The sequence below is a fragment of the Hyperolius riggenbachi genome, chromosome 11 (genome assembly GCF_040937935.1).
Source record: "Hyperolius riggenbachi isolate aHypRig1 chromosome 11, aHypRig1.pri, whole genome shotgun sequence".
Lineage (NCBI taxonomy): Eukaryota > Metazoa > Chordata > Amphibia > Anura > Hyperoliidae > Hyperolius > Hyperolius riggenbachi.
The window spans coordinates 50120703-50147544 of NC_090656.1; the positions used below are offsets into that span (position 1 = coordinate 50120703).

Consider the following 26842-nt stretch of genomic DNA (forward strand, 5'->3'; position numbering starts at 1 on the left):
AGGCAGATTCCCCCCCCTTTGGTGTATATAGGGCAGACCCCCCCCCCCCCTTAGTGTAGATAGGCAGATCCTCCCCTTCAGTGTATATAAGCACATCTCCCCCTTCCTTTATTGAATATAGGCAGATCCCCTACTTTAGTGTATGTAGGCAGATCCCCCCCCCCTTTAGTGTATATAGTCAGATCCCCTTTCAGTGTATATAAGCAGACCCCCCCCCCCCCTTTAGTGTATCCAGGCACTACTGCCCACTAGGTATGGCCACGATAAGGCACAGTGAACCTTGTTCACATTTAAAAGAAATCTTTAATTAGTTATGTCTGAAATATGCACAATGGAAGATTTCAATAACCAAGAGAATTCAACTGAGATACCAAAAAAAGCACAAAACATTTAGATACAGGTTTTACATTATCAAAAGTAGTTTTGGTAATGCTGCTTGGATTTTGTCGATACCTCATTTATTTTTCTGTAAACCATTTCACAAATCACAATAAAGAAAAATCGCTGTTTAATTCACTAATCCATTAATGTACTTAATAGAGAACAATGAAATCATTTTTAAATCATTTTTATCGATATACAGCTAGAAAAAAAAGCTGCTTCTGTTTTTGTTTTGTTTTTTTGTTTTTTTTTCTCAAATGTTTTATTATTTTTTCTCTCATAATTTTGGTCAGTAACCATTATATCATATAAACAGGTTTTTGTGCCCAACGCACCATTCAAACAGGTTAGCCAGAACATATCTCCCGCCCCCCACCCCAACCACTTTCTGACCTCACCTATTCGGTTGAACCGCCCTAGGTAATTTCCAGTATGAAAGTTTAGTCCTTGTAGGTTTATCTCTGTCCATTAGTCACTAAAATCCAGGCGACCCAATGTGTTGGCAATCCGTCCTTTAAGATACCATGTTGTATATTTGAAAGGAGTCACCACATTCTGCAATTCCCGATTGGACATGGTATTCAGCAGGAATGGTTTCCATTTTTTACAGAATTTTCCAGTTCCCTTGTCTTTATGCATACTAGCGTCCAGCTTTTCCATTGTCATCAGGTGTCTCAACTCTTCTTGAAGATCCCAGACAGAGTGTGAAGTGGGATATATCCATCTGTTGAATAACAACATAGGATCTTTTTGAATTTTGCATTTACCTATTTCATTTGCATATAGTATGACTTTATCCCAATAGGTTTGTATTACTGGACAATTTCATATACAGTGCACCATATCCGCTTTAGGAGTGTTACATTTTGGGCAACATTCTATACTGTATATCCTAATCTTGGTGTCTTATACGTGATGTTAAATGCATATTTTGCCTGATAAATCAACAAATGGGGCTCCCTCCATTTCTCACTTAAAATTAGCCCCCTAAACCGATTATTGCGTTCTAGGATATGTGTTTCTATATTGGGAACATTGAAATATTTATTCCACCTCCCCATATTTCTGATGGCTTTTGATTGTGCACCTATTTCAGATAAGGCTCTTTGTATATCTGAGAGAGACCTCTTTTTTCCCCCCTAGGTTTCAAAAATTTGTCAAAAGGGAGTATACCTGCCACTGAGGATATGTTTCTCAACCGTGCTCTGACCTATGATTGAATCTGTTCATAGGACAGGAAATCCGACTTTGGAACCCCATATTGACGGACCACTTCCGAAAATGTTAGCCACTTATGAGTTTCAAGATTTAGGAGGTTTCCTAATTTAGTTATGCCGTTGGCTTACCATCTCTCAAAGCTCTTCTGCACTAGGCTTGGTTGAAAATCTGGGTTTCCCACTATAGCTAGATACTTAGAGATTCTCCACGACAAGCCAAACTTTTTTCTCATCTCTCCAAGTTATGAGGGTGTCTCTGTAGATGATACTATGCTTTATACACAGAGGCAAAGATCCCCATTTTGCATGAAGTAAAGCTGTCAACTCGAAAGGTTCAGCCACATGACGTTCCAAAGTGGTATTTGAAAATTCTTCTGTCCCTGCCACCCAGTCCCTAACGTGCCTGAATACACATGCTAAATTGTATCTCTAATGTCCGGCACGGCTAGTCCCCCCCATCTCCTTCGGGATTTGTAGTCTGCTTAACTTGATTCGGGCTCTTTTATTATGCCAGATAAATTTTGTAATAGCCTTGTTTAAGGCCATTACGTCTGCGTGTTTCCATAAAAGTGGTAACACCTGCATGGGGTACAATAGCCTCCCAAAGCTGACCATCTTTACCAGGGCCGCTCTACCCGCTACTCCGAGTGGGATATTATCGCAACCTTGTAATTGCACTATCACAGATTTTATCAGTGGAGTGACATTCCGGCTTTAGGTCTGGGCTGGGTCTCTGCCTATTTCTATTCCCAGATATTTTATTTTATCTCTGGCAACCTGTATTTCTAGGCCTTGCAAATCTTGTTGGTTAGCAAATTTTGCTCTTTTTATCATTTTTTTTAAAACGAGAGAATCTTCCTAGATCCCTAATAATATCCAATGCCTGCGGTAGCTGTGACTTGGGGTCTGAAAGAAACAACATCAGATCATCGGCAAACAAGGTCTGCACTAATCTCATTTGTCCTATTTGAATACCCGCAATCTTTCTGTGCAGCGTTATAGCTATTGGCTCAAGAGCAATATTAAAAAGCAAGGGGGACAAGGGGCATCCCTGTCTGGTTCCACGCTGTAGTACAATAGGCCCAGATAAAAATCCGGGTGTATAGATTCTTGCCTGTGGTGATTTATATAAAAGATTAAACCTGTTCAGAAATGCCCCCTGAAATCCCATTTTCTCCAAAACCTGTACTGTCCATTTCCAATTAACTGCGTCAAATGCTTTTTTCTGCGTCAAATGTTACAATAGCGCTATTCTGATGTTTTTAGGTACGCCCTAGCTTGCTCCGGAACCAGCAGCACCTTCTGAATGTTTGCCACAGCTGCCCTTCCCCTTGTAAATCCTACCTGCTCTTTGTCAATTAACATAGGCATAAACTGTGCCAATCTGTCTGCCATTATTATTGTCATGATCTTCATATCCTGATTAATAAGGGATACAGGGCGGTAGGATCCTGGGATCTTTCCTGGTTTTAATATTAATTTGATGTAAGCTTCGTTTCCTGTCGGTAGCATCTGCTCTCCTTTTTAGTATTATATTATAAACTCTTCCCAGTAAGGGGGCTGTCTCTTTCTTTATTATTTTATAGATTTCCCCTGGCAGCCCATCTGGGCCTGGAGCTTTGTGATTGGCCAGGTGCTTTTTATAGTCCGACTCACTTCCTTGTCTGTTATATCTGCATTTAGTTCTGCTAAATGATCCTGTGTAAGTTGCGGGAGTTTAATTTGGTGCAGCACCCGTTGTATATCCTGAGCACTATATGCCACTGGGTCGGTATACAAGTCCCTATAGAATTGTTCAAAGGTGGATTTAACTTCCTTTGGGTGGTGTACTAAAACTCCTCCGCCCTGTTTTATTGCATGAAGTGTTAAAGGGGAAAATTGGCCCCTGGCCATTAGAGATAGTAAGTGTCCTTCTTTACTTCCATATTTGTGATATTTAAGGTCTTGGTACGGCTTTAATAATAGTTCCCTTTCCTTGAACCAATGGTCTGATGCTGCCTTCGCCTTTAGCCAAGCTTCTTTAGTTAAGGGGTTCGGGGTCTGCCTATAGCTATGGTATGCCACCCTCCCTTTTGTAACCGCTTCCGCATATTTCTGAGCCATTTGCTTTTTCTTAGTGGCCGTATAAGCTATAATCCTACCTCTTAGTACCGCCTTAGCCGTTTCCCAAAGGAGATGAGGGTTGTCCCCGTGCCCTTTGCTATCTTCCCTATATTTTAGCCACCATCCTTGTAATGTCTGATGGAAGCCCTCGTCCCCATACAAGTGAGACGGGAACCTCCATATAACATAATGTCCCCTCTGTATTTTCTCATGCAGTTCTACCCACACCGGGGCATGGTCCGAGATCATTATTATCTTCAATTTCTGCTTTTTGTGCTCTTCCCACCATCTGTCCTCCCAGGAATATTTGATCTATTCTCGAAAATGTTCCGTGCATTGGGGAATAGAACGAATAATTCCTATCATAGGGATGCATATATCTCCATATGTCCATCAACTGTAGGGTATCTTTGAACCTTTCCAGATTAGTTATTTTTTTGCTTACTGTATTACCTGATCTATCTTCAGATATCTGTACCACCTCATTCCAGTCCCCGCCCAAAATCATTGTGTCTATATTTTGCTTTGTAAGCTCCCATTGCAGGTTACCGAAAAATCTACTATTATCCCCATTGGGTCCATACACATTAAACACTATTAGGGATCCTGCTGGAAGATGAATTCTAACACCCAGCCATCTTCCCGCATCGTCTGACTGCAAAGCCTCTATTCTGGCCTGTAATTTTTTTACTTATCAGAATAAGTACCCCCCGCCTTTCTGTCTACTGCAGGAGACCCAACACAATGGGCTACCCAGAATTTCTGCATAAATTTAAACTCCTCTGCTCTTAGGTGAGTCTCCTGCAGCAGCGGTATATCTGGCCTTAATTTTTTTTAGATGTCTAAGTACCTGAGATCTTTGTGGGAGATCTCAGGCCTTTCACATTCCACAATACTACCTTAATATACATAATTTCCACATCGCTTCGATGTGGTAGATGGCTGGGCATCAGAAAGCACAAGAAAAACTGTCAGGGAACACATACACATCATACTTTTTAAAGGACTCTTTTTGCAACCTTCTATTAAGCTAACTAAGGTTCCGTCAGAGAGTGGTTTCCCCCCCCCCCCTCTTGAGCTGACAAGTTCTCAAGGATGTTTGTAGACAGATTCTTGATCCCCCCCCCCCCCCCCCCCCCGATCCCAATACCAATGATGTTGAAAGTTCCAGCTCGTCACTTCTTCAGAACTTCCTTCTTCTCCCCCCCCCCCCCCCCCCATGAACGATAAGCCATCCACTTCGGCCTCATACCTAGCTCCCGTCAGCCATCTCAACTTATTGAGACCATGCTATTTAAACTATCTGCAACCCTATGTTCAACTAGCTGTAACTCAAAACCTTGAACAGTAAATGTTGTGAACCTGAGGTAAACTCACAATCTCTTGTTCCATCTTCAGGTGTCTGCCTGTTGATCATTTTTCCGAAGCGGTGAAGCCCTCCGTAGGCTGCGGTTAGCTTCTGGGCTCTGTAGGAATTTTTCTGCATCCTCTGCTCTGCTGAAGATCTATTCTGAGCCATCTTTGCAAGTAATGCGCAAAGTGGCCGGATACATCAGGGCAAATTTGAGCTTTCGTGACACCAGATCTGAGCATACCTGGTTAAAGGCTTGGCGCCGTATGGAGACATCGAAAGAGTAGTTGTTAAACCACATGATCCACCTGTCTTCATACAAAAGGGGTTCGCGCAGAGACTTGAATGCTGTTAAAAGCTTAAGTTTGTCCTTCTAGTCCAGGTAACGGACCATTACAAGGCGCGGCAGTTTGTTGTCTTTCTCTCCCCCGTGGGGGACCCACCCGATGCGCGCTCTCTGCTTTGCAAGGGGCTGTCACACCCAATAATTCCGGTAGGGTCTGCTCACAGAAGTAATTTTATGCTTCTCAGATAGCCCCACCACTCTCAAATTGTTGCGGCGAGACCTATTTTCCAGGTCTTCCAGTTTTTCCTGGAAAAAGCAATTAGATCTGCGAAATTCCTCTAGGTGTTTATTATTCGCCTCCAGGTCTGTCTCAAACTGCTGAATGCGCTTTTCCGCTTCATTGATCCGGCCTGTATGATCTTGTAGTTGCCGCGTGATGTGGCTCAGCAACTTCTTCACCGCCCCCTCTACAATCGACTGGAGGTCCGGAGCGATCTGCTTGGCTACCTCCTTTGCTATGGCTTTGTAATCCTTGCTGCCCAGAGTCTGCGGGATGTCATCAATGCTCTCCGTTTCCCATATATTCGTAGGAGAGGCCCTCCCCGAGCTTTGGGAACCGTGCCTAGAGCGGTCCGCCGCCATCTTGGGCCTTCTTTGCCTTCTGGGCTTTTCCTTCCCCTTATGCGCCGAGCGAGTAAGGTATTTCTCCATTTACCTCTCCGCTGCATCTGGGTGATCCGCCCGGTTTACCACCTCTCCCGGCTTGTGGTGGGTTGCAGGTGCTGGGATGGATGGCTGAGTCACGGAGCTCCTTCACAGCTCTTGGCCCTCCAGCTGTTAAGGAACTACAAGTCCCACAACGCATTGCAGGAGTCTGACAGCCACAGTCATGACTCATAAAATCAAATGCATTGTGGGACTTGTAGTTCCGTAACAGCTGGAGGGCCGAGTTTGCCCATGCCTAATTGATGCACAGCTTCATTCACAGTCTGGGAAGGGGACATTTCTCTGTGCCCGCCCCCCTTCCCCCAACGGGTAACCAATTGGTGGCAGTGGATCCTGCAACTGGTCCTGGGTTGGTACAACATATGAATATAAAAGAGAGAAAGTACTGCTATGTCTGTATCTGTGGCAATGTGAGCCTTCACATTGTTTTAGGGAGTCTTAAAGTGGATCCGAGATGAACTTTTACACATTGCATAGTTGTGTTCCTTTCCTATTGTTTATTGGGCATTCCTCAAGCCAAATACTTTTTTGTTTTAATACTGTAATTCCCTATAAACTAAAAAAGCCACGCCCACAGGTTTTCAGAGAGCCTTGGCAGTAGCAAGGGCTCATGGGAGCTCAGTCTGGGCAGGAGGAGGGGGAGGTGTTACTAGCCATTGATTTCAGAGGCAGAGGGGAGGAGGGAGGAGAAGAGGGGATTAGGCTGATTGCTCAAGATACAGATAAGGCTGCCTTTGTGTAATGTTTACAAACAACATGGCTGCTGTCATTGTACCACAGGAATAAATAATCTTATTCTATTAAAACTGTTTGCAGCTAGCTTTGCTATGTAAAGCATCTAAACTTTAGATAAGATATATAGACAAGTTACTTGTTATAGTAAGTTTTTCATCTCGGATCCGCTTTAAGTTTAGGCTTTAGCTAAATTCCATACATCCAATTTTGATTGGCTAATAATTGGTTAATTATACAACCTCCATGTAGGATGAGGGCCAACGGATTTTGACTACTATGAGCAGATAGGTAAGCTGCCATACTACATGGAAGTAGTGGAATATGTCTATCATTGGCCAATCAAATTTGGATGTGTGTACCAGGCATGTAAGATAGTCAGCAGTAAGGATAAGAAGGTAAAAGTTGCAAAGCCAGATTCATGGCAAATCTGGCTGATACGCTTAAAGGATACCCGAAGTGACATGATGAGATAGACATGGGTATGTACAGTGCCTAGCACACTAATAACTATGCTGTTTCTTTTTTCTTTCTCTGCCTGAAAGAGTTAAATATCAGGTATGTAAGTGGCTGAATCAGTCCTGACTCAGACAGGAAGTGCCTGCAGTGTGACCCTCACTGATATGAAATTCCAACTATAAAACACTTTTTCCTAGCAGAAAATGGCTTTTGAGAGCAGGAAAGTGATACCAAGGGTCAATAGTTCATAGATTTCAGCTCTGGCATACTTCAATGAATGTGTTATTGAGATAAAACAGTTAAATCTTAAAAAGTAGATTTAAACATAAAATAAACATGTGGAATATCTTAAGTCATTTTTAGGAGAAGGGAGATGGAAACAATCATTTATTTCATTAGTTTATTTTCGCTTCGGGTGTCCTTTAAATATCAGGTATGTAAGAGGCCGACTCAGTCCTGACTCAGACAGGAAGTGACTACTGTGTGACCCTCACTGATAAGAACTTCCCCTTTTCCTCTCTGGCGTGGCCACTAACAGAATGTGGGCGTGGTCATGGGTGGGGCCGAATATACATGACATGACTGAGCAGGTGCTGTAAAAGGTCTGCTGGGGAAGTTTGAGCTCTGCCATAGTGTTTGCTCCCAAAATACATGTAATGTTACAGCACTTCACCAAAAGTACACATAATCTGGCAGAGGTTCTTCCAAAATACAGATATGGCAGTGGTTCCCCTAAATAGATGTAATCTGGCAGCAGCGGTTCCCCCACAATACACATAATCTGGCAGCAGTGGTTCCCCAAAAATACAAGTAATCTGGCAGCAGTTCTCCCAAAAAAGGTGCCCCCAGTATAGGTAGCCAGGTCTATAGGTATCCCCAGTATAAGCAGCCAGGTCTATAGGTTTTCCCAGTTTAGATAGTCAGGTCTATAGGTGTTCCCAATATAAGTAGCCATGTGTATAGGTGTCCCCAGAATAGAAAGCCAGGTCTATAGGTGTCCCCAGAATAGGTAGCCAGGTGTATAGGTGTCCCCAGAATAGGTAGCCGGGACGTTGGGTGTCCCCCCCAGCAGGAGGGGAGGCAGCGCAGAGAAAGGGGAGTGGTGGGCACAGCGGAGGGGAACGGGGGGGGGGGGGGGACATCTCCCCCCCCCTTCCCTCACCTGGGGCTCTCCCTTCCTTGCAGCCCCCTCCAGACCTAAGCATTGTGGCAGCGGGTGGGAGCTTACCTCTGTCTTCTTCCAGGCGCGAGAGGAAGCTCTGTGTTGCCGCTAGTTTGGTCTGGTCTAGACCAGAGCAGCGGCACTCAGAACTTCCTCCGGCACTTGGAATGAGGCAAAGGTAAGTTCCTGCCCGCTGCTACAATGCTTAGTTCTGGAAGGGAGAATGAGGAAGGCGGAGCGCCATGTGAGGGAAGGGGGGGTGCGGCCCACCTTCCCCGCTGCTGTGCCCACTGCTCCCTCTTCTCTGTGCTGCCTCCCCTCCTGCTCTTTTATGGACGATGGCAAATTCCTTACAGGATTCACGGGCAGCTAAATTTGCATACAAATGTACGGGGTATGCCACTAAATTTATGGGCGGTTGGCAACAGTGTTGGCAGGCGAGGGAGAAGGTGGAATTGGCATGATATCACAGTGTGGGTAGAGCCAGCCACTGCCTCCAAGGGAAAGGCAAATAGGTTTATCTTTGCAAATAGGTTGGTGGACAGAATTGCAGGGAGCTTGCATTCTTGCACTGGGGGGATATATTACACTATAACAAAGCAGATCAGGTAACTGCAATCAAAGACACTGTGTTTACTTTCATCGCTTTAATTTCTTTATTTTTGTATCACATGGTCCCTCTAAAATTCAAGCACTTAGCGGAAAACTTCTCTGGGGAAATAACCTGCAGAGAAATGGTACCCTGGGGGACCACTATTGGGGTGACAGGAAGGGGGAGGCATCAGCCAGCTCTGGGGCCCTGGGCAATTGGCTAGTTTGCCCCTATGGAAGACTGGCTCTGCACAGAGGGGCGCACTGGAAGCACAAGGGGGTACAGGGGGACAATGGAGGCAGAGCCGGGACAAGGTCCTTCAGCACCCAAGGCTGATACACCAAAGTGCGCCCCTCCATCCCTCCCACCCGGCCGTCACACACTGATTTATATTGGGCTAAGAGGTGCCCCAGTGCCCGCAACCCCACCAACCCCTTAATCTCTAGTTATCTAGCTTGCAGTCATTGCCATGTATCCCCTTTTCTTATTTATTTCTGCTTTAAACACAATGGGGAATGACAGCTGAGTGAATTGTGCTCCCCCTCCTACACTGCGCCCTGAGGCTGGAGCCTCTCCTGCCTCTGCCTCGGCCCGGCCCTGAATGGAGGCACAAGGGGACTAAGGGGGACAGTGGAAGCACAGGGAGTCACAGTGTAACGGCCTAGATGCAAATTCAACTAAAGAACAAACTACAGTCGCTATCCCATTCTTTTCCTGGGGGCTCTTTCTCCTGTGTAAGTCTGCTGACTATATGTCCACGTATCGCACAGTCATCAGTACATAAATAGAGCTCTACATAAATCTGGACACAATTGCCAACCTAATTTAGTACATATAAACCTAATTATAATGCAATGATAAATCCTATAAATAAAGTGCTACTTTCGCTGCTACGTTCTCTCCTGAGCACAATCCCCAACCTCTAACCCAGAACAATAAAGTGCGTAATGAAATATAATGTGCATTGCACAGTAGCAGACCTCAGACCAACCCCAGAGAAACCATCAGGGGCAGGAGGAAAGCCCAGCCTTATATTTCATTATACTTTTTATTGTGCAATTAATTATTATGGATTCGAGGTTGGGGATTGTGTTCATGAGACGCAGCACCACTGAGCGGTTTGTTTAACGCTCCTTATAATTAAGCAGGTTTGGATTTAAGTTTGTATTTCTATACTCCGATTCATGTAGAACAATATTTGAATACTAATGACTGTAAGATATAAGGAAACATTGGTGTTGATTCAGTAAACGTTTACTTACAGGGTACCTGAACTGACATGTGACATGATGAGATAAACAAAGGTACATATACTACTAGCCCTACCTAGAAATTATCTGGAGTCCCTTTCTGCTTTCCTGCATAGCAAATGTTAAAAAACTAGTGCTGTCATCCATGCAAATGAAGCAGCAAACAGCTTGTTGAATTCAACCCGCTGTCCTGATAAGTAAACAGAAGATAAAACGCTTTTATATGGATGAGAAATGACTGTTGATAACATTTTAGTGCTAAAAAGCGTTATGACTGGTTTGCAACTGAAATAAGTAGATTTTTAAATCAGACTGTCCTAGCTGTTGTTTAGTATCCAGTCTTGGAAATTCCACTCTTAGACTGAAAATCAAAAATAATACTCTGTTCTATGTTGCTAATGCTAATGTTCTATTTACCACTAGTAGACCCAAGTCAGTTTAAAAACCGGCTCTAGGTCTGCTTTTTGACACCACGCATGCCCACCGCTCGCACGCGCGCACCTGCCACTTGTGCGCGCATGCACCAGTGCGCCCGCAATCGCGCACATACCCGCCTGGCTAACTGGCCCCATCCTTACGTCCCAACGGCTGTCTGGGTCCATGCTGCGCACATTCGCAGTAGCAAAAGGCACAGGCCCAGCGACTCAGAGACAGTGTACGCAGGGACACTTGTCTCTTATTAGGTAGGATTATTAAAACACAGAAAATTGCTTTTTGCAAACATTTTTCAGTTCAGGTTTACTTTAGAGGAATATTATCACAAAAAAATGTAAAATGTAAAACACATTCATGTAAAATGTATATTTATCCCCCAGAAATAACATAAATAAATGAGGATCCCCATGAGAAGTAGGACTAGCCCAAAACCTGTCAGATTATCACTACTTAATGTGACAGCAACATAGGGAAAACATATTTAGGCCTGGAACCCACAATCAGCACTTTTCAAAGTGCTTGTGATTCAAAAAGCTTTTGCTAATTTAAAGCTATGTGTGTGATCCCACTTAAGGGATGTGATTTAAAGAAAAAAATAATCACCCATAGCATTGCATTAGCAAGAGCTTTTCAAATCACAAGTGCTTAGAAAAGTGCTGCCAGTGGATCCAGCCCAATTCCTTCAACAGTCATCTGTTGAAGGAATTGGGCGGTGTGCGAATGCATGTAATCAATAGGGAATTCACATGTGTTTTCGCTGTGCAAATTATTTCATGCGAATTTGCATACTTTGTCAACTAAAATCAATGTAAAAACGCACACAGGTACTGACATGGTTAAATTTGCATACTTACAAAATAAGCAAAAACATATGAATTTGCACTGTCCAAGCGGTCCTGTACAATATTTAGAAGTACCTCTGAGCACCAGTGATTTGGGGGCACAGTGTCCAATTCTATTTTGAGAGCACACTGCCTTTTAATAAGGGGCATTCTGTGTAATTAGTTTTGGTTAATTGTTATTGTTTTTGAGCACACTGGCTAATTATGTTTTGGGACATACCATTTAATTATGAGGGGCACACTACCTAAATGTATTTTGGGGCACAATAACTAATTGATTTTTTTAGGGGCAATATTTAATTATATGTCAGGGTATAAGACTCAATTCTGTTTTGGGACAACACGGCCTAATAATATTTCAAAGGCACAAATCTTAATTGTTTTGTTGGCAAACATTGTCTATTCACTGTACGTTTTGAGGGCGCATTGCCTAATTGAGTTTTTGGGGGACACATTGTGTAATTATATTCCGGGTGCACATGCCACAGTGCCCTAGGGGGCGCTCTTACTGTGAGATGGAACGCAAGAACAGGAAGAAGTTTGTAGATGCAGCGCGTGCAACGTGGGCAAAGTGAGTATCTGATGGCTCCGTGCTGCTGCGTATCTCCCCCCCCCCCCCTCTGGCTACCCTGGCTATCTATACTGAGGCATCTAATCTTGGCTATCTATACTGAGACGATGTTAAACATGGACCAAGCTAAATTGTAGATATATTTTGGTACCAACTCCCCTCAAAGATATGGGGGAGGGCTAAACCCCTATATTACATAGATCAGTTAAAAATAAAAAAAAATAGGGTCACATAAGCCAATGAGGACGTGAAACGCATCGGTGGGCGGAGCTAACGCGGATTCGTGTGATGCAGAATCTCTCCACACACACTGCCTATGGGATCCCGGGCTGGCATCCTTCACTTTGCTGGGGTATAGTGCTGAGAGGTGACTGATAGCTGACCCCAGTGCACCCCGAGCAGGACCAAGTGGCAACACAATTTGACCCAGGGACATACCAAAGGTCACAAGTGGACGACAAGACGGGTGAGATCAAACCTATACTGCCAGGCTATGCGCAGCGGCAGACGTTCTGTATACAACTGATGGAACTTCACCCTGTTTGATAAATAGCCTATCGGAATCCACTGTTATGATACAGGGGCCCCCCCAACGTTGTACCACATATGGCACTAGTGTGAAAGGAGTGAGTATGCGTGGACGTGTGATACTGGTATAGTATTATATCCTGGCCAGGACAAGCTACAGCATACATACAAGTGCATTTTGCTATAGCTCACATGCATACAGCTATGAATGCTCCGCAAATGGTGATTTTAAATTGATTGGGATACGTTTTGCTGATATTTGATGTATTTATGGGGGATTTTTGTAGATATTTATGAATAAAGATGATCTTTGGTATACTTTAGTTGGCTTATGTGACCCTATTTTATTTTTAACTTATCTATACTGAGACACCTATTCCTGACTATCTATACTGAGACACCTATTCCTGACTATCTATACTGAGGTACCTATTCCTGACTACCTATACTGAGGTATCTATCCCTGGCTATCTATACTGAGGTACCTATTACTGACTACCTATACTGAGGCATCTAATCCTGGCTAATCTATACTGAGGCATCTAATCCTGGCTAATCTATACTGAGGCATCTAATCCTGGCTATCTCTACTGAGTAGAGATGGCTCGAACCTCCGATTTTCGGTTTGCGAACCTCCGCAAAAAGTTTGGTTCGCGCAAACTTTTCGACTTCAATGGGGAGGTGAACTTTGAAAACGAGAAACGTTTATGCTGGCCACAAAAGTGATGGAAAAGATGTTTCAAGGGGTCTAACATATGAGTTGCATGGCGGAATGGGATACACGCTAAAGTCCCGGGGAAAATCTGGATTTGATGCAAAGCAGCGTTTTAAGGGCAGAAATCACATTGCATGCTAAATTGGAGGCCTAAAGTGCTTTAAAACATCTTGAATGTGTATACATCAATCAGGTATTGTAATTAGTGTACTGGTTCACACTGACACACCAAACTCACTATGTAACGCACCGCAAACAGCTGTTTGTGTAGTGACGGCCGTGCTGGACTGGTGCGCACCATGGCCAGAGTGCAGGCAATGGCGGCTTTCCAGCCCATATGGTCGCCGGGCTGAGGTAGCTCAATGACAGAACAGTGACTGTCCAGCTGATCGAATTTGGTCTTTCCACAATGAAGCAATGACCTTATTATCTTGGGTGTGCGTCCCCCGAGGCACTCATATAGCCGTCGGTCATTGCTTCATTGTGATACGCAAGCCCCTTCACCGCAGCAAGGCACGATCACGAAGGGGAATTGACACATGTACATGCCTTTTGTTTTGTTGTTGCAGGTGCAGTGCTGGCAGAAATATTAGGCAGGCATGTACACGCACCAAAAAAATTATTATAGCGGCCGCAGCAGCCTTAAAAATTCAGGAAAGTGCTAAATGACTAGCGCTTCTAAAGTCAGATCCCTCTGCTTCGCTTTCAGTGTCAAGTTTCTAGGCATCGCTCTCTCAATAGGGTGTAGTAAACAAGTTATCTAAAACAGATGGACAGAGCTCTCCATAGTGTAAAACCATATGAAAAGTTTAATATGCGCAAGTGCAAATGTACTCACAAGATTGAAGTTAAAAGATCGCATGTAAAGACAGCAAATGGGCACATCCTCCCTCTGAAAGTGTGGGCACCGCTAGGCTGTGGCCGGCAGCAAAGCGTCCGTTCTCCGACCGGGAATGGTCCTCTCACTAGTTTGGGGCGTGTCCTCTGTCGTATCGTTCTCTAGCGTGATGCCGCGTTTCGGCATCCCTGCCTTAGTCGAATCACGCTAGGGCACTGGGCACAGTAGTTTAAAAAACACTATCAGCGGGAGGATGTGCCCATTTGCTGTCTTTACATGCAATCTTTTAACTTCAATCTTGTGAGTACATTTGCACTTGCGCATATTAAACTTTTCATATGGTTTTACACTATGGAGCGCTCTGTCAATCTGTTTTAGATAACTTGTTTAAAAATTCAGAAATCCGCCTGGAGTCCATGAGCCTGTTGGTGGCAGATAAGGCAGTCAAGCAGCCTGCAGGCAGAGATGTTGTGTGGGGAGCGACTTAGTCTTGGGGCAGGCAGTCACACGGCGTGCTGGCAGAGATGCTGTGTGTGAGGACTGACTTAGTCTTCGGGCAGGCCTGACCGTGCTTTGCAGACCACATGGTCAGATGGACCCTTGACCCAACGCTGTGTGCCAGAGAAGATACACCACTTGCCTTTCAACTAGAGATGGCCCGAACCTCCGATTTTCGGTTCGCGAACTTCCGCAAAAGTTCGGTTTGCGCGAACGTTCGCGAACCGCAATAGACTTAAATGGGGAGGTGAACTTTGAAAACTAAAAACACTTAAGCTGGCCACAAAAGTGATGGAAAAGATGTTTCAAGGGGTCTAACATCTGAGTTTTTGCATAGATAAGTGGGATAGACACCAAAAGTCCCGGGGAAAAATTTGGATTTGACGCAAAGCAGCGTTTTAAGGGCGGAAATCACATTGCATGCTAAATTGCAGGCCTAAAGTACTTTAAAACATCTTTCATGTGTACACATCAATCAGGGAGTGTAATTAGAGTACTGCTTCACACTGACACACCAAACTCACTGTGTAACGCACCACAAACAGCTGTTTGTGTAGTGACGGCCATGCACCATGGCGAGAATGCAGGCCGTGGCGGTTTTCAAGCCCATATGGTTGCCGGGCTGTGGTAGCTCATTGATAGAACAACAGTGACAACAGAGAATAAATGAAGCAACAACCTTATTAACTTGGGTGTGCCCCCCCCTCCCCCCCCCTCCCTCCCCCTGAAACACTCATATAACCGTCGGTCATTGCTTCATTGTGATACGCAAGCCCCTTCACCACGGCAAGGTAATGATTACTAAGGGGAATTGGCACATGTACATGCCTTTTTGTTTTGTTGTTGCAGCTGCAGTGCAGGCAGAAAAATTAGGCAGGCATGTACACACACCAGAAAAGGTAGGATAGCGTCCGCTGCTAGCAGCGGCCTTAAAAATTCAGGAATTCACCTGGAGTCCTGGACCCTGTTGGTGGTGGCGGAGAAGGCAGTCAAGCGGCCTGCAAGCAGAGGTGCTGTGTGGGGAGCGACTTAGTCTTGGGGCAGGTAGTCACACGGTATGCAGGCAGAGATGCTGTGTGTGGGGACTGACTTAGTCTTCAGGCAGGCCTGAGCGTGCTTTGCAGACCAGGCATCCGTGGTCAGATGGACCCTTGACCCAACGCTGTGTGCCAGAGATGTCACCACTTGCCTTTCAACATCACGGTACAGTTTAGGTATCGCCATTTTTGAGAAAACATTGCAGCCTGGTATCTTCCACTGTGGTGTGTGGCTTTGCTTTTGTGTGCTGCTTTTCCTCAGGTGGTCATCCCATTGCAGTTTGTGCTTTGTAATCATGTGCCTTCGTAAGGTAGTTCTCCCTATGCGGGTCTTGGTCTTTCCACGCCTCAATTTTCGGTGGCAGAAAGTACAGATGGCATTGCTCTTATCTGAGGCAGACACACACAAAAATGTCCACACCGCTGAGCTCTAGGGTGATGGCACTTTGGTGGTGGCGGCCGACTGAGTGGGGTGCCAGAATCAGATCAGGAGGAGGAAGATATGTCGCGCTTCCGTTTGGAAGCTGAGAAAGATGAGGTGTTCTGTGTTAGTCAACTACATCCTGACAATATTGGGGGTTGATGGCACGTGCCTTCTTCTGAACACTGTACTTTGGTCGAGGGCCGCACGAGATCATGACAGCGTGACCTCGAACAGACCTGACAGGTGGCCTGCTTCTGCCTTTTGTTTTGTCCATATTGGGGGGATGAAGTGAAAGGTATGCACTGATTTGACTAATACAATGTGCAGTCACACAGGTGCAGTTAACAGGTATGCATGGAGTGGTATATCACACTGCGTGCACTTATGTAGGTAGGTGGGTGCACTGAACACAACAGGTAGGTATATGCAGTGATGGGTATTACAATGTGCACCTGTCACACACAGACAGGTACCGGACAGGCACATTGACACTGCATGCGCTCACGTAGGTAGGTGGGTTCACTGTGAACAGGTAGGTATATGCAGTGATGGGTATTATGTGCACCTGGCACAGTAGTAATTATACCACCAAGGGGCCAAAGGCCAGCTGCGACTGACAGGGCTGTATATAATCCAAGTGGGCCACAAAAAAAAAAAAATCACAAGAACAAGATTAGCTCTCAAAAGAGCTGTTGAGGGGTGCTTTTTTTTAGCAATAAGAATCTGCAAGGAGCAAGCTAAGAAGCCTACAAGAGCCTAACTAAGCTTTCCCTATAGGTCTCTGCACAGCAGCTCTCCCTTCTCTAATTACTGCAGGCACATGAGTGAGTGAAAAGCCTGACGCTGCCTGGCTTTTATAAGAGGGGTGGGGCTCCAGGAGGGAGTGTAGCCTGATTGGCTACAATTTGCCTGCTGACTGTGATGTAGAGGGTCAAAGTTCACCCTAATGATGCACTATGGGGGCGAATCGAACTTCCGGAAAAGTTTGCGTTCTTTCTCGAACGCAAACCACCAAAGTATGCCGGCAAACTGCTCAGGCCATCTTGACTTTCAACATCACGGTACAGTTTGGGTATCACCTTTTTTTGAGAAATAATTGCGGCCTGGTATCTTCCACTGTGGTGTGTGGCTTTGCTTTTTTGTGCTGCTTTTCCTCAGGTGGTCATCCCATTGCAGTTTGTGCTTTGTCATCATGTGCCTTCGTAAGGAAGTTGTCCCTATGCGGGTCTTGGTCTTTCCACGGCTCAATTTTTGGTGGCCGAGAGTACAGATGGCATTGCTCTCATCTGAGGCAGACACACAAAAACATTTCCACACCGCTGAGCCCTGGGGTGATGGCACTTTGGTGGTGGCGGCCGACTGAGTGTTAAGTGGGGTGCCAGAATTAGAGCAGGAGGAGGAAGATATGTCACGGTTCTGTGTGGAAGCTGAGTAAGATGAGGTGTTCTGTGTTAAATAGTCAACTACATCCTGACAATCTTGGGGGTTGATGGCACACGCCTTCTGAACACTGTACTTTGGTCCAGGGCCGCACAAAATCATGACAGCAGGACCTCGAACAGACCTGCCGGGTGGAAGGCCTCTGCCTGTTTTCCCCATATTGGGGGGGATGAAGTGAAAGGTATGCACGAACTTGACTAATACAATGTGCAGTCACACATGTGCAGTGAACAGGTATGCAGTGACTGATATCAATACAATGTACAGCTGTCACACACACAGGTACCATGAACAGGTGCAGCAAATGGTGGTATATAAAACTGCGTGCGCTCACGTAGGTAGGTAGGTGCACTGAACAGGTGGGTATGCAGTGATTGGTATTACAAATGTGCAGCTATCACACACACAGATAGACCCTGAATGTGCTGGGCCTGGCAGTTGCACAGTAGGAATTACCAAGGGGCCAAGGTCCAGCAGCTGCGACTGACTGACAGGGCTGTATATATGCAACACAGGTCTCTCAAAAGAGCTGTTGAGGAGTGCTTTTTAGCAATAAGTATCAGAAAAAAAGAGCAACCTAACAAGCCTAACACAAGAGCCTAACTAAGCTTTCCCTATGTCAGCAGGTTCTCTCCCTTCTCTAATTACTGCACCCACATGAGTGAGTGAAAAGGCTGATGCTGCCTGCGTTTTATAAGGGGTGGGGTCCTGGCTATCTATACTGAGGTACCTATTCCTGGCTACCTATACTGGAAGCACCTACTCCTGGCTATTTAATGGGGGGAGGAAAATTCTGCATTGGGACCCCGAGATTTGTAGCTACGGCAATGCTTACGCTCGAGCTAAAGGAGAAATTTTCAGATTCGGAGCTCATGTGAAAAACGAAATATATGTGCAGAAATTTCTCCTAAACTGCTATCCTTCACTTCTACATGTTGTTCAGAGAACACCCTATACAATCAGCAAACATTCTGGACTAGTAGAGCAGAATGGGCAGGGTTCTTATCACCCATGATACAAGACAGCAGCACATAAATGGCCCTATGAAATGCTGCCAGTGGCTGGGTGTCTGCATTCCATAATTCTAGGCCTGAGCCCTTCTCGCCTGTGCAAGAATGCCTCCCAGAATGCTCAATGTCATTTTTTTCCCATAAGAAAGCAAAAATAATATTGGGATTGTTCACTAGGGGGAGCTCCTGTCACCAACGTATCAATATGCTTGAAAATGGTCATGTTGATAAAATAAACAATATTTCTAATATACCACTTATTCTTCAAACTTGGGGAGAAGAAGGAAAATGGACATGCCTGTTGCAGCATAAAATGCATACACACCAAGTGTGAGTGATACAGCTGTGCAGCCCTCTGATACACAAATTCCTGCATAAATTCCTATACATGGTAACCAGCTCAATGCAACCATATATCTCTCTTTGAATGATGTTTCTCTTTGTGATTGCAGCTCACTGACTGGCTCGATGAAGCCTGCTGTTGCAACCAAACTTGTGGATTTTGTTTTATTCTTGTTTGATGGTGGGATAGTTGGATTACAGTCAGGGCCGGCCTTAGGTTTCACAGCGCCCTGAGCATAACCAGATTTTGGCGCCCCCCCCCCCCCAATTCATCCTCTTTGCGTGTGAGCGCACCACACACATACACTAATGGGGCTGCCCCCAGTATAGATTAGATAGGTTGCTGCCCCCAGTATAGATTAGATAGGTTGCTGCCCCCAGTATAGATTAGATAGGTAGCTGCCCCCCAGTATAGATTAGATAGGTAGCTGCCCCCCAGTATAGATTAGATAAGTAGCTGCCCCCAGTATAGATTAGATAGGTTGCTGCCCCCAGTATAGATTATATAGGTAGCTGCCCCCAGTATAGATTAGATAGGTAGCTGCCCCCAGTATAGGTTAGATAGGTAGCTGCCCCCAGTATAGATTAGATAGGTAGCTGCCCCCAGTATAGATTAGATAGGTAGCTGCCCCCAGTATAGATTAGATAGGTAGCTGCCCCCAGTATAGATTAGATAGGTTGCTGCCCCCAGTATAGATTAGATAGGTAGCTGCCCCCAGTATAGATTAGATAGGTAGCTGCCCCCCAGTATAGATTAGATAGGTAGCTGCCCCCCAGTATAGATTAGATAGGTTGCTGCCCCCAGTATAGATTATATAGGTTGCTGCCCCCAGTATAGATTAGATAGGTAGCTGCCCCCAGTATAGATTAGATAGGTAGCTGCCCCCAGTATAGGTTAGATAGGTAGCTGCCCCCCAGTATAGATTAGATAGGTAGCTGCCCCCCAGTATAGATTAGATAGGTAGCTGCCCCCCAGTATAGATTAGATAGGTAGCTGCCCCCCAGTATAGATTAGATAGGTAGCTGCCCCCCAGTATAGATTAGATAGGTAGCTGCCCCCAGTATAGATTAGATAGGTAGCTGCCCCCAGTATAGGTTAGATAGGTAGCTGCCCCCAGTATAGGTTAGATAGGTAGCTGCCCCCAGTATAGATTAGATAGGTAGCTGCCCCCAGTATAGATTAGATAGGTAGCTGCCCCCAGTATAGATTAGATAGGTTGCTGCCCCCAGTATAGATTAGATAGGTTGCTGCCCCCAGTATAGATTAGATAGGTTGCTGCTCCCAGTATAGACTAGATAGGTTGCTGCCCCCAGTATAGATTAGATAGGTAGCTGCCCCCCAGTATAGATTAGATAGGTAGCTGCCCCCCAGTATAGATTAGATAGGTAGCTGCCCCCCAGTATAGATTAGATAGGTAGCTGCCCCCCAGTATAGATTAGATAGGTAGCTGCCCCCCAGTATAGATTAGATAGGTAGCTGCCCCCAGTATAGATTAGATAGGTAGCTGCCCCCAGTATTGGCTAGATAGGTAGGTGCCCCTCCCCCTCATAGTGGAGGGGGGGCCGCGGGGAGGGCAGCCCGACCTCTCCCTCCCTTCCTCTCCAGGCCGCCCTCCGTGCTCCCCCCTCCGATCCGATGCAGACAGCAGCAGCTGCAGAGATAACAACTCACCTCCCTGGTTCCGATCGCCGGCGCCTCTCACTTGCCGCTGGTCTCCTCTTCTACATTGTCACTGATGTCACTGTTAAGCAGGAAGCATTATATTAGCATTATATTAATCTTAAAGCAAATCCGTGATGCTTGCTACTGGCTATTTTTGGATATTTATTTCGGGAGGGGGAAGCCTATGAGTTCTAAAGAGGCTTCCCCATCCTATTCAGCGAGGTCGATCCAGTGGTGTGACCCCAATGGGTGGCTGCACTGCGCCTTTGCAGTTGCACAAACTCGCTCGGACTTGCCGGTTTCTGCCAGAGCCTAAGCAGGTCTGTATTACTGCACATGTGCGGGCTGTCGACCAGCGGTTTTTTTTGGGGGGGGTCCCCCAGGGCATAAATGGGCCAGTGGAGGAGGATGGGGAAACCTCTCACGGAACCAGAGCCTTCCCCCTCCCAAGGCGAGTACCCTGTAAGGTGACTTTTTCTTCCTACAGGTACACTTGAACAGTTGCATGGGAATGTAATCCATTCAATAAAAGGAAACTTACCAATACTACATAACCCTTTAACCACACAAGAATATGGATCAAATAGGCCAAGGCCAGCTTTATTGGGGATGGTAAAAATTTTTTGTTTATTTTAAATCTCTTTATTGATCAACAAAATATATTACCGGTACACTAACGGTACATCAACTGGGTGAGTTCACCAAGAACACATCAATAAAGGAAGAAGAAAAGAGGAATATACAGTCCGCTACTGGGTGATATTACCCCAGGGGCACCTCTAGCCATTTTGTCACTCCAGGCGAGGAAACCTGTGGCGCCCCCCATGGAAATAATCATAATGCGCCAGCATTTCACCAGATAGTAATCGTATTACAGCAGTGTTTCAGTGCAATGTTATGGGCCGCCGATCTACCGCCACTATACCACTGCGTCCAATTGAAAAATGTGCCATGGATTGATGAAATTATGTTCGATGTGGGGGGTTGATAATCACCAGATTTGATCATTGTGAAAGAATCTGTCTGTAAAAATGAATGCATGTATTGACAGCTATGGGCTAGGGTAACTAATAACAAGATTAGGGTGATTAAATTGTGAGGGTAAAGGTGGCCACTAACTGTCCAATTTCTAGCGAAAAATCGTTAGAGCGATCAGAAATTCTGATCAGATTGGTTGAAAATAAACTCAGTTGATGGGCACAATCGATAACAAACGATTATAAAAACAATCATCCGATTGAATTTTCGTTGAACCAAAATTTGGATTTTCTTGTTGGTCGTGATAGATAGGAAGCAATGATTGGTTAGTAGATGTAGTAAACGATTTTTCGTTCGATCAGAATTTCTGATCGCTCAAACGATTTTTCACTAGAAATTGGACAATTAGTGGCCACCTTAAGATGGGGGGAGGTAAAGCAGAGAGTGATGAGGAACATTTGTATTGCACTTTTCTACTGGCGGACTCAAAGCGCTTGAGCTGCAGTCACTAGGGCATGCTCAGTAGGCAGTAGCAGTGTTAGGGAGTGTTGCCCAAGTCTCCTGCTGAATAGGTGCTATGACTATTGCTACACCCCTGATGACATACATATTAAAAAAGTCCCTAAGGCAACTATATGGTTTTTTTTTTTTTTATACATATATTTTTTAGTCTTTTATTTATTATTTTGGTAACTATGGGGTAGGGGTGAAAGGGGTTAAAAAATAATTAAAATGTATATATTCTCATATGAAATACTGTAGGTGGATGTATTTGTACTTTTTGGACACAAGATGTTGCCACACTTAATTCTATTTGTGTACTGTGAACAGTACACAGGAGGTGTTATGTGTATCCATTTACTTTCAATTTTGTAAATGAATGAAAGTGTGTTGCTTAGGCCACATACACACATCAGACCATAGTCTTTTGAAAATAAAAGATCACAGACCAATCTTACCACCCTTCATGTAGTACGAGAGCCATACCGTCACAGTCTTTTCTATGGAGCTGAACTCCCCATCAGACAGAAATCTTTGCAAGATGCTGCACACACAGATGCTGTACAGAAACAAAAGATCAGTATCTGCAAAAGATCTGTTCCTGCCAAATATCCGTTCCTGCAAATTTCATTCATAGTCTGAGATCTGCAGATCATCATACACACCTTGTTTAACTGACATTCATCTGCAGATCAGACAATCATCTGCAGATCTAAAAATCCATCCTGGTGGATCTGATCTGCAAATGAATGTCTGTTAAACAAGGTGTGTATGATGATCTGCAGATCTCATAGACTATGAATGCATTTTGCAGGAACGGATCTTTGGCAGGAACAGATCTTTTCCAGATACTGATCTTTTGAATGTGTACAGTATCTTTGTGTGCAGCATCTTGCAAAGATTCCTCCCTACGTCCTCCAGGACGGCCCTCTTGAGATTGTGTAAGTCTCCCCTCCCAAATCGGAAACACCTGACAAGAATTAAAAACAATTAGTATAAATTCCACCCCCTCACAATCTCCTCCAGTTTTTTGTTTGTTTCCTAGACTCTCCACGGAAGCACCTATGGAGTTGTTCCTGGTGGTAGGGGAGCCTGACGGCACTTCGTATTAACCAGGCTTATTGGGAATTTTTCTGGAGGGGGGAGCGGTTTGGGTCTGTGCTGGGCGCGACCTGACGAGTGGAGTGAGGGCAGCCATACCTAAAACCACTGGTTGGGGTGGTAGAAGCCGGAGGGTTTTTGCCATTTCCCACCGCTCTTTCTCCTTGCTGAGCGGCTGGGTGGACGCGGGATTCCTCTTCCGCATCTGTGATTACGAGGGCTGAAGCCGGAAGGGACGCGTCTCATTGCGTCAGGCAGAGGTTTGGCCGCGTGAGTTGAAGAGGGCGGTCTTCGGCGGCGCCTGTCGGCATTCCACTTCCGTCCTCTCGGAGGCTGACACGCGGAGAGCAGTGGCACCAGCGTCCTCGTGGCACACGCAGCGGTCCACCCAGCACGCATACACACTGCACGGAGGCAGTGAATCTCTGCAGGGGCCATGGAGCAGTCATCAGAGCCCGCTCCAGAGACACAACAGACACCTTCGGCTGTCACTGCGGAGACAGGGCAGCAGCCGGTAAGGTGTTATAACTGTTGTGACTGTTGTAACTTTGTTATAAGGGTTATATTGTATACTCAGTAGCTAAGGATCCCTTGTGGGTTTTTCCTTTCTGTTTTATTTTCAGAAGCCACAGAAGCATTCTGGCAAGACCAATAAGTGTGCTAAATGTGGTGGCAGGCTACCTGAGGGGTCTTCTAAGACTTTGTGTGTAGAATGTTACAATAGGTCAAAGTCTCATACACCTAGGCCCGAGAGCACTACTATTGCTTTATTGGATTTAATGAAATCCATGAAACAGGAGCTAGCAACTACCTTTTCAGCGTTTAGAGCAGCTCTACCTCCTTGTCCACTGCAGATGGTCCCCTTACCGCACTCATCACCAGCCTTACCGCCAGTACCCACTGCTCAGCCTGTAGTGGTTACTTCTCAGTCTCAGATTCCGCACACTGGTTCTACTTCCATGGACCAGCCGGCACCTTCACCTGTATTGCCAGGTATCCCCCGGGGGGAGTTGGGGGCTTCTCATGCAGGGGTAGGGGAGGATTCCTCACCTATATCCCTGGAGGACATTTCTGAGCAGTCTGATGAGGGTGAGCTAGTGGAGTCAGATGCTTCGGAGGACCATTTGGGGGCTAGGGTACCGAGATACCTGTTCAACGCGGAGGATACTTCAGAACTGCTTAAGGCAGTTTATGATTCTGAGCAGATTGAAGAGCCTAGATCAACTTCTACTCCTCAGGATGATATTTATAGAGGATTGGAGGATCGGGGAGGCCGAGTGTTCCCTGTCCACAGGGCTGTTAAGAGTGTTATTGCCGCCCAGTGGAAAGATCCGGAGGGGAGGCTGTTTGTTCCAAGATCATTCAAACGCCGATTCCCTTTCAATGTAGAGGAGCATGATTCATTATGTAAATGTCCTAAATTGGATGCTCCTCTCTCTCAATGCTCTAAGGATACAGATCTATCCTTTGAGGATATGGGAGCCTTAAAGGATCCTATGGATAGGAAGGCAGAGGCCCTTCTTAAGACAGCATGGGATTCAACATCTTTTTCATTTAAACCAGCCATTTCCTCAGTATGTATAGCCCGCAATCTTGATAAGTGTATTCGGGGGCTTCAAAATCGTCTGGAGGAGGGTACTCCTCATGCAAGGATTTTAGAAAGCTTGCCTGTAATAATCAAATCTGTTGCTTTTTTAGAAGATGCTTCTACTGAGTCTCTCAGGGTTGCTGCTAAGACGGCGGCACTGATCAATTCGGCTCGGCGAGCCGTTTGGCTAAATACATGGGAAGGAGATGTTACTTCCAAACAGAAGCTTTGTGGAATGTCATTCCAGGGTAACCTTTTGTTTGGAAAGGATTTAGATTCGGTCTTGGAGAGATCATCCAATAAATCCAGGAAGTTTCCGGATAAGAAGAAGAAGGGGAAACAGCCCTTTCAGAATAAGAAGCCCTTTTTCAGGCAGGAGCAGCAGGGTAGAGGGCAGAGACAAAGTAAAAGGTGGTCCTACAATGCAGGCAGGGGTAGGCCTTTCCTCTTTAATAGATCCCAGCCAGCCTCTGCTGCTGCGAAGCCCTCTAAATGACGCGCAGATCCCGGTGGGAGGAAGGCTTCGCTACTTTGCGCCAGCTTGGCGAGAGATAACGAAGAACGAGTTTATTCTGAACTTGGTCCAACAGGGATACAAAATAGAGTTCAGCTCCCCTCCTCCCTCCCGGTTTACAGTCACATCTTCCCCCAGAGATCAGATCAAGGCGGGGGCTTTGATGGACTCAGTATCCTCGCTTCTCCAGAAGAAGGTTATTTGTCCGGTTCCGATCCTGGAACGAGGGAAAGGCTTTTATTCAAGAGTGTTTCTGATTCAGAAACAATCGGGAAAGTTTCGAATGATCTTGAATTTGAAACCCCTGAACCCTTACATTGTGGAGAAGAAGTTCAGAATGGAGAGCATTGCCTCCGTTCGCAACCTCATGTCTCCGGGGGCTTTTCTGGCAACGGTGGATCTGGAGGATGCTTACCTCCACATTCCAATCCACCCTCTTTTTCAGAAGTATTTAGGATTTGCAGTTCAGACGGGGGAGTCGATATGCCATTTTCAATATCAGGCTCTGCCGTTCGGAATCTCGTCGGCCCCGAGGATCTTTACGAAGGTTGTGGCGGAGGTAATGTCTTTTCTGCATCTCCACAATGTAAGGGTTCTCCCCTACTTAGACGACTTTCTTTTTATGGCCGAGACTCGAGAAGCCTTGCAAGGTGTGCTAGGTTTTTCTCTTCAGCTTTTGAACAAATTAGGATGGATAGTGAGCTCGGAGAAGTCTCATTTGATCCCGGTTCAAAGTCTGATTTTTTTTAGGTCTCAGGTGGGACATGACGGTCAGACGTGTCTTCCTGCCAGACCAGAAGATAGACAAATTAGTGTCAGAGGTGCAGGGGATCAGAGGAGATCCCCATGTATCCCTGCGGAAATTGGTATCATGCCTAGGGCTAATGTCCTCAGCCATTCCGGCGGTAGAGTGGGCGCAGGCCCATTCTCGGAATCTCCAGAATTGGGTATTGTCGATTTGGGACAGGGATCACCGTTCTCTGGACACGAGTGTTAATACCAGAGGAAGTAGTGGTAGCCCTTCGCTGGTGGAGTCAGCAATCCAACCTGAATCAGGGCCGCAAATGGGCTCAGGAAGTTCCGTTGAAATTATACACGGACGCCAGTGCCTGGGGCTGGGGAGCCCACTGCCTGGGCCACCAGGCCCAGGGGACATGGGACCAACAGATCTCCCGGAGGTCTTCGAATTACAGAGAGCTCAGGGCGATTCTGCTGGCCTTACAGGCTCTACTCCCGATAATCTCCAAATCAGAGGTACTGGTATTTTCGGACAATTTCGTCTCAGTTTGTTATGTCAGGAAGCAGGGAGGCACGAGGGTACCGGACCTCCAAAACCTGACATCTCTCATCATGGCATGGTCAGAGGCCAATCTGGAGTCCCTGTCAGCAGTCCACATTCGGGGGGTTCATAACAGACGAGCAGACTCTCTAAGCAGACATCTAGTAGAGGAGTCGGAGTGGGAACTCAATCCAGAAACTTTTCAGGAGATTACAGAACGCTGGGGGGTTCCAGTTCTCGATTTGATCTCAAATGCAGAGAACGCAAAGGTGGAGGATT

At 45.7% G+C, this 26842-nt stretch overlaps 1 long non-coding RNA gene across 1 annotated transcript in view; it reads right to left on the minus strand.

The window, feature by feature from the left end:
* Positions 1-806: 806 nt before the first annotated feature.
* The window catches only part of LOC137537591 (uncharacterized), a 51447-nt gene continuing 25411 nt past the window's right edge, over positions 807-26842 (minus strand). The window contains exon 3 of the long non-coding RNA XR_011024631.1: positions 807-1105. This is a non-coding gene — a long non-coding RNA (uncharacterized lncRNA). The remainder of the gene's footprint in view (positions 1106-26842) is intronic.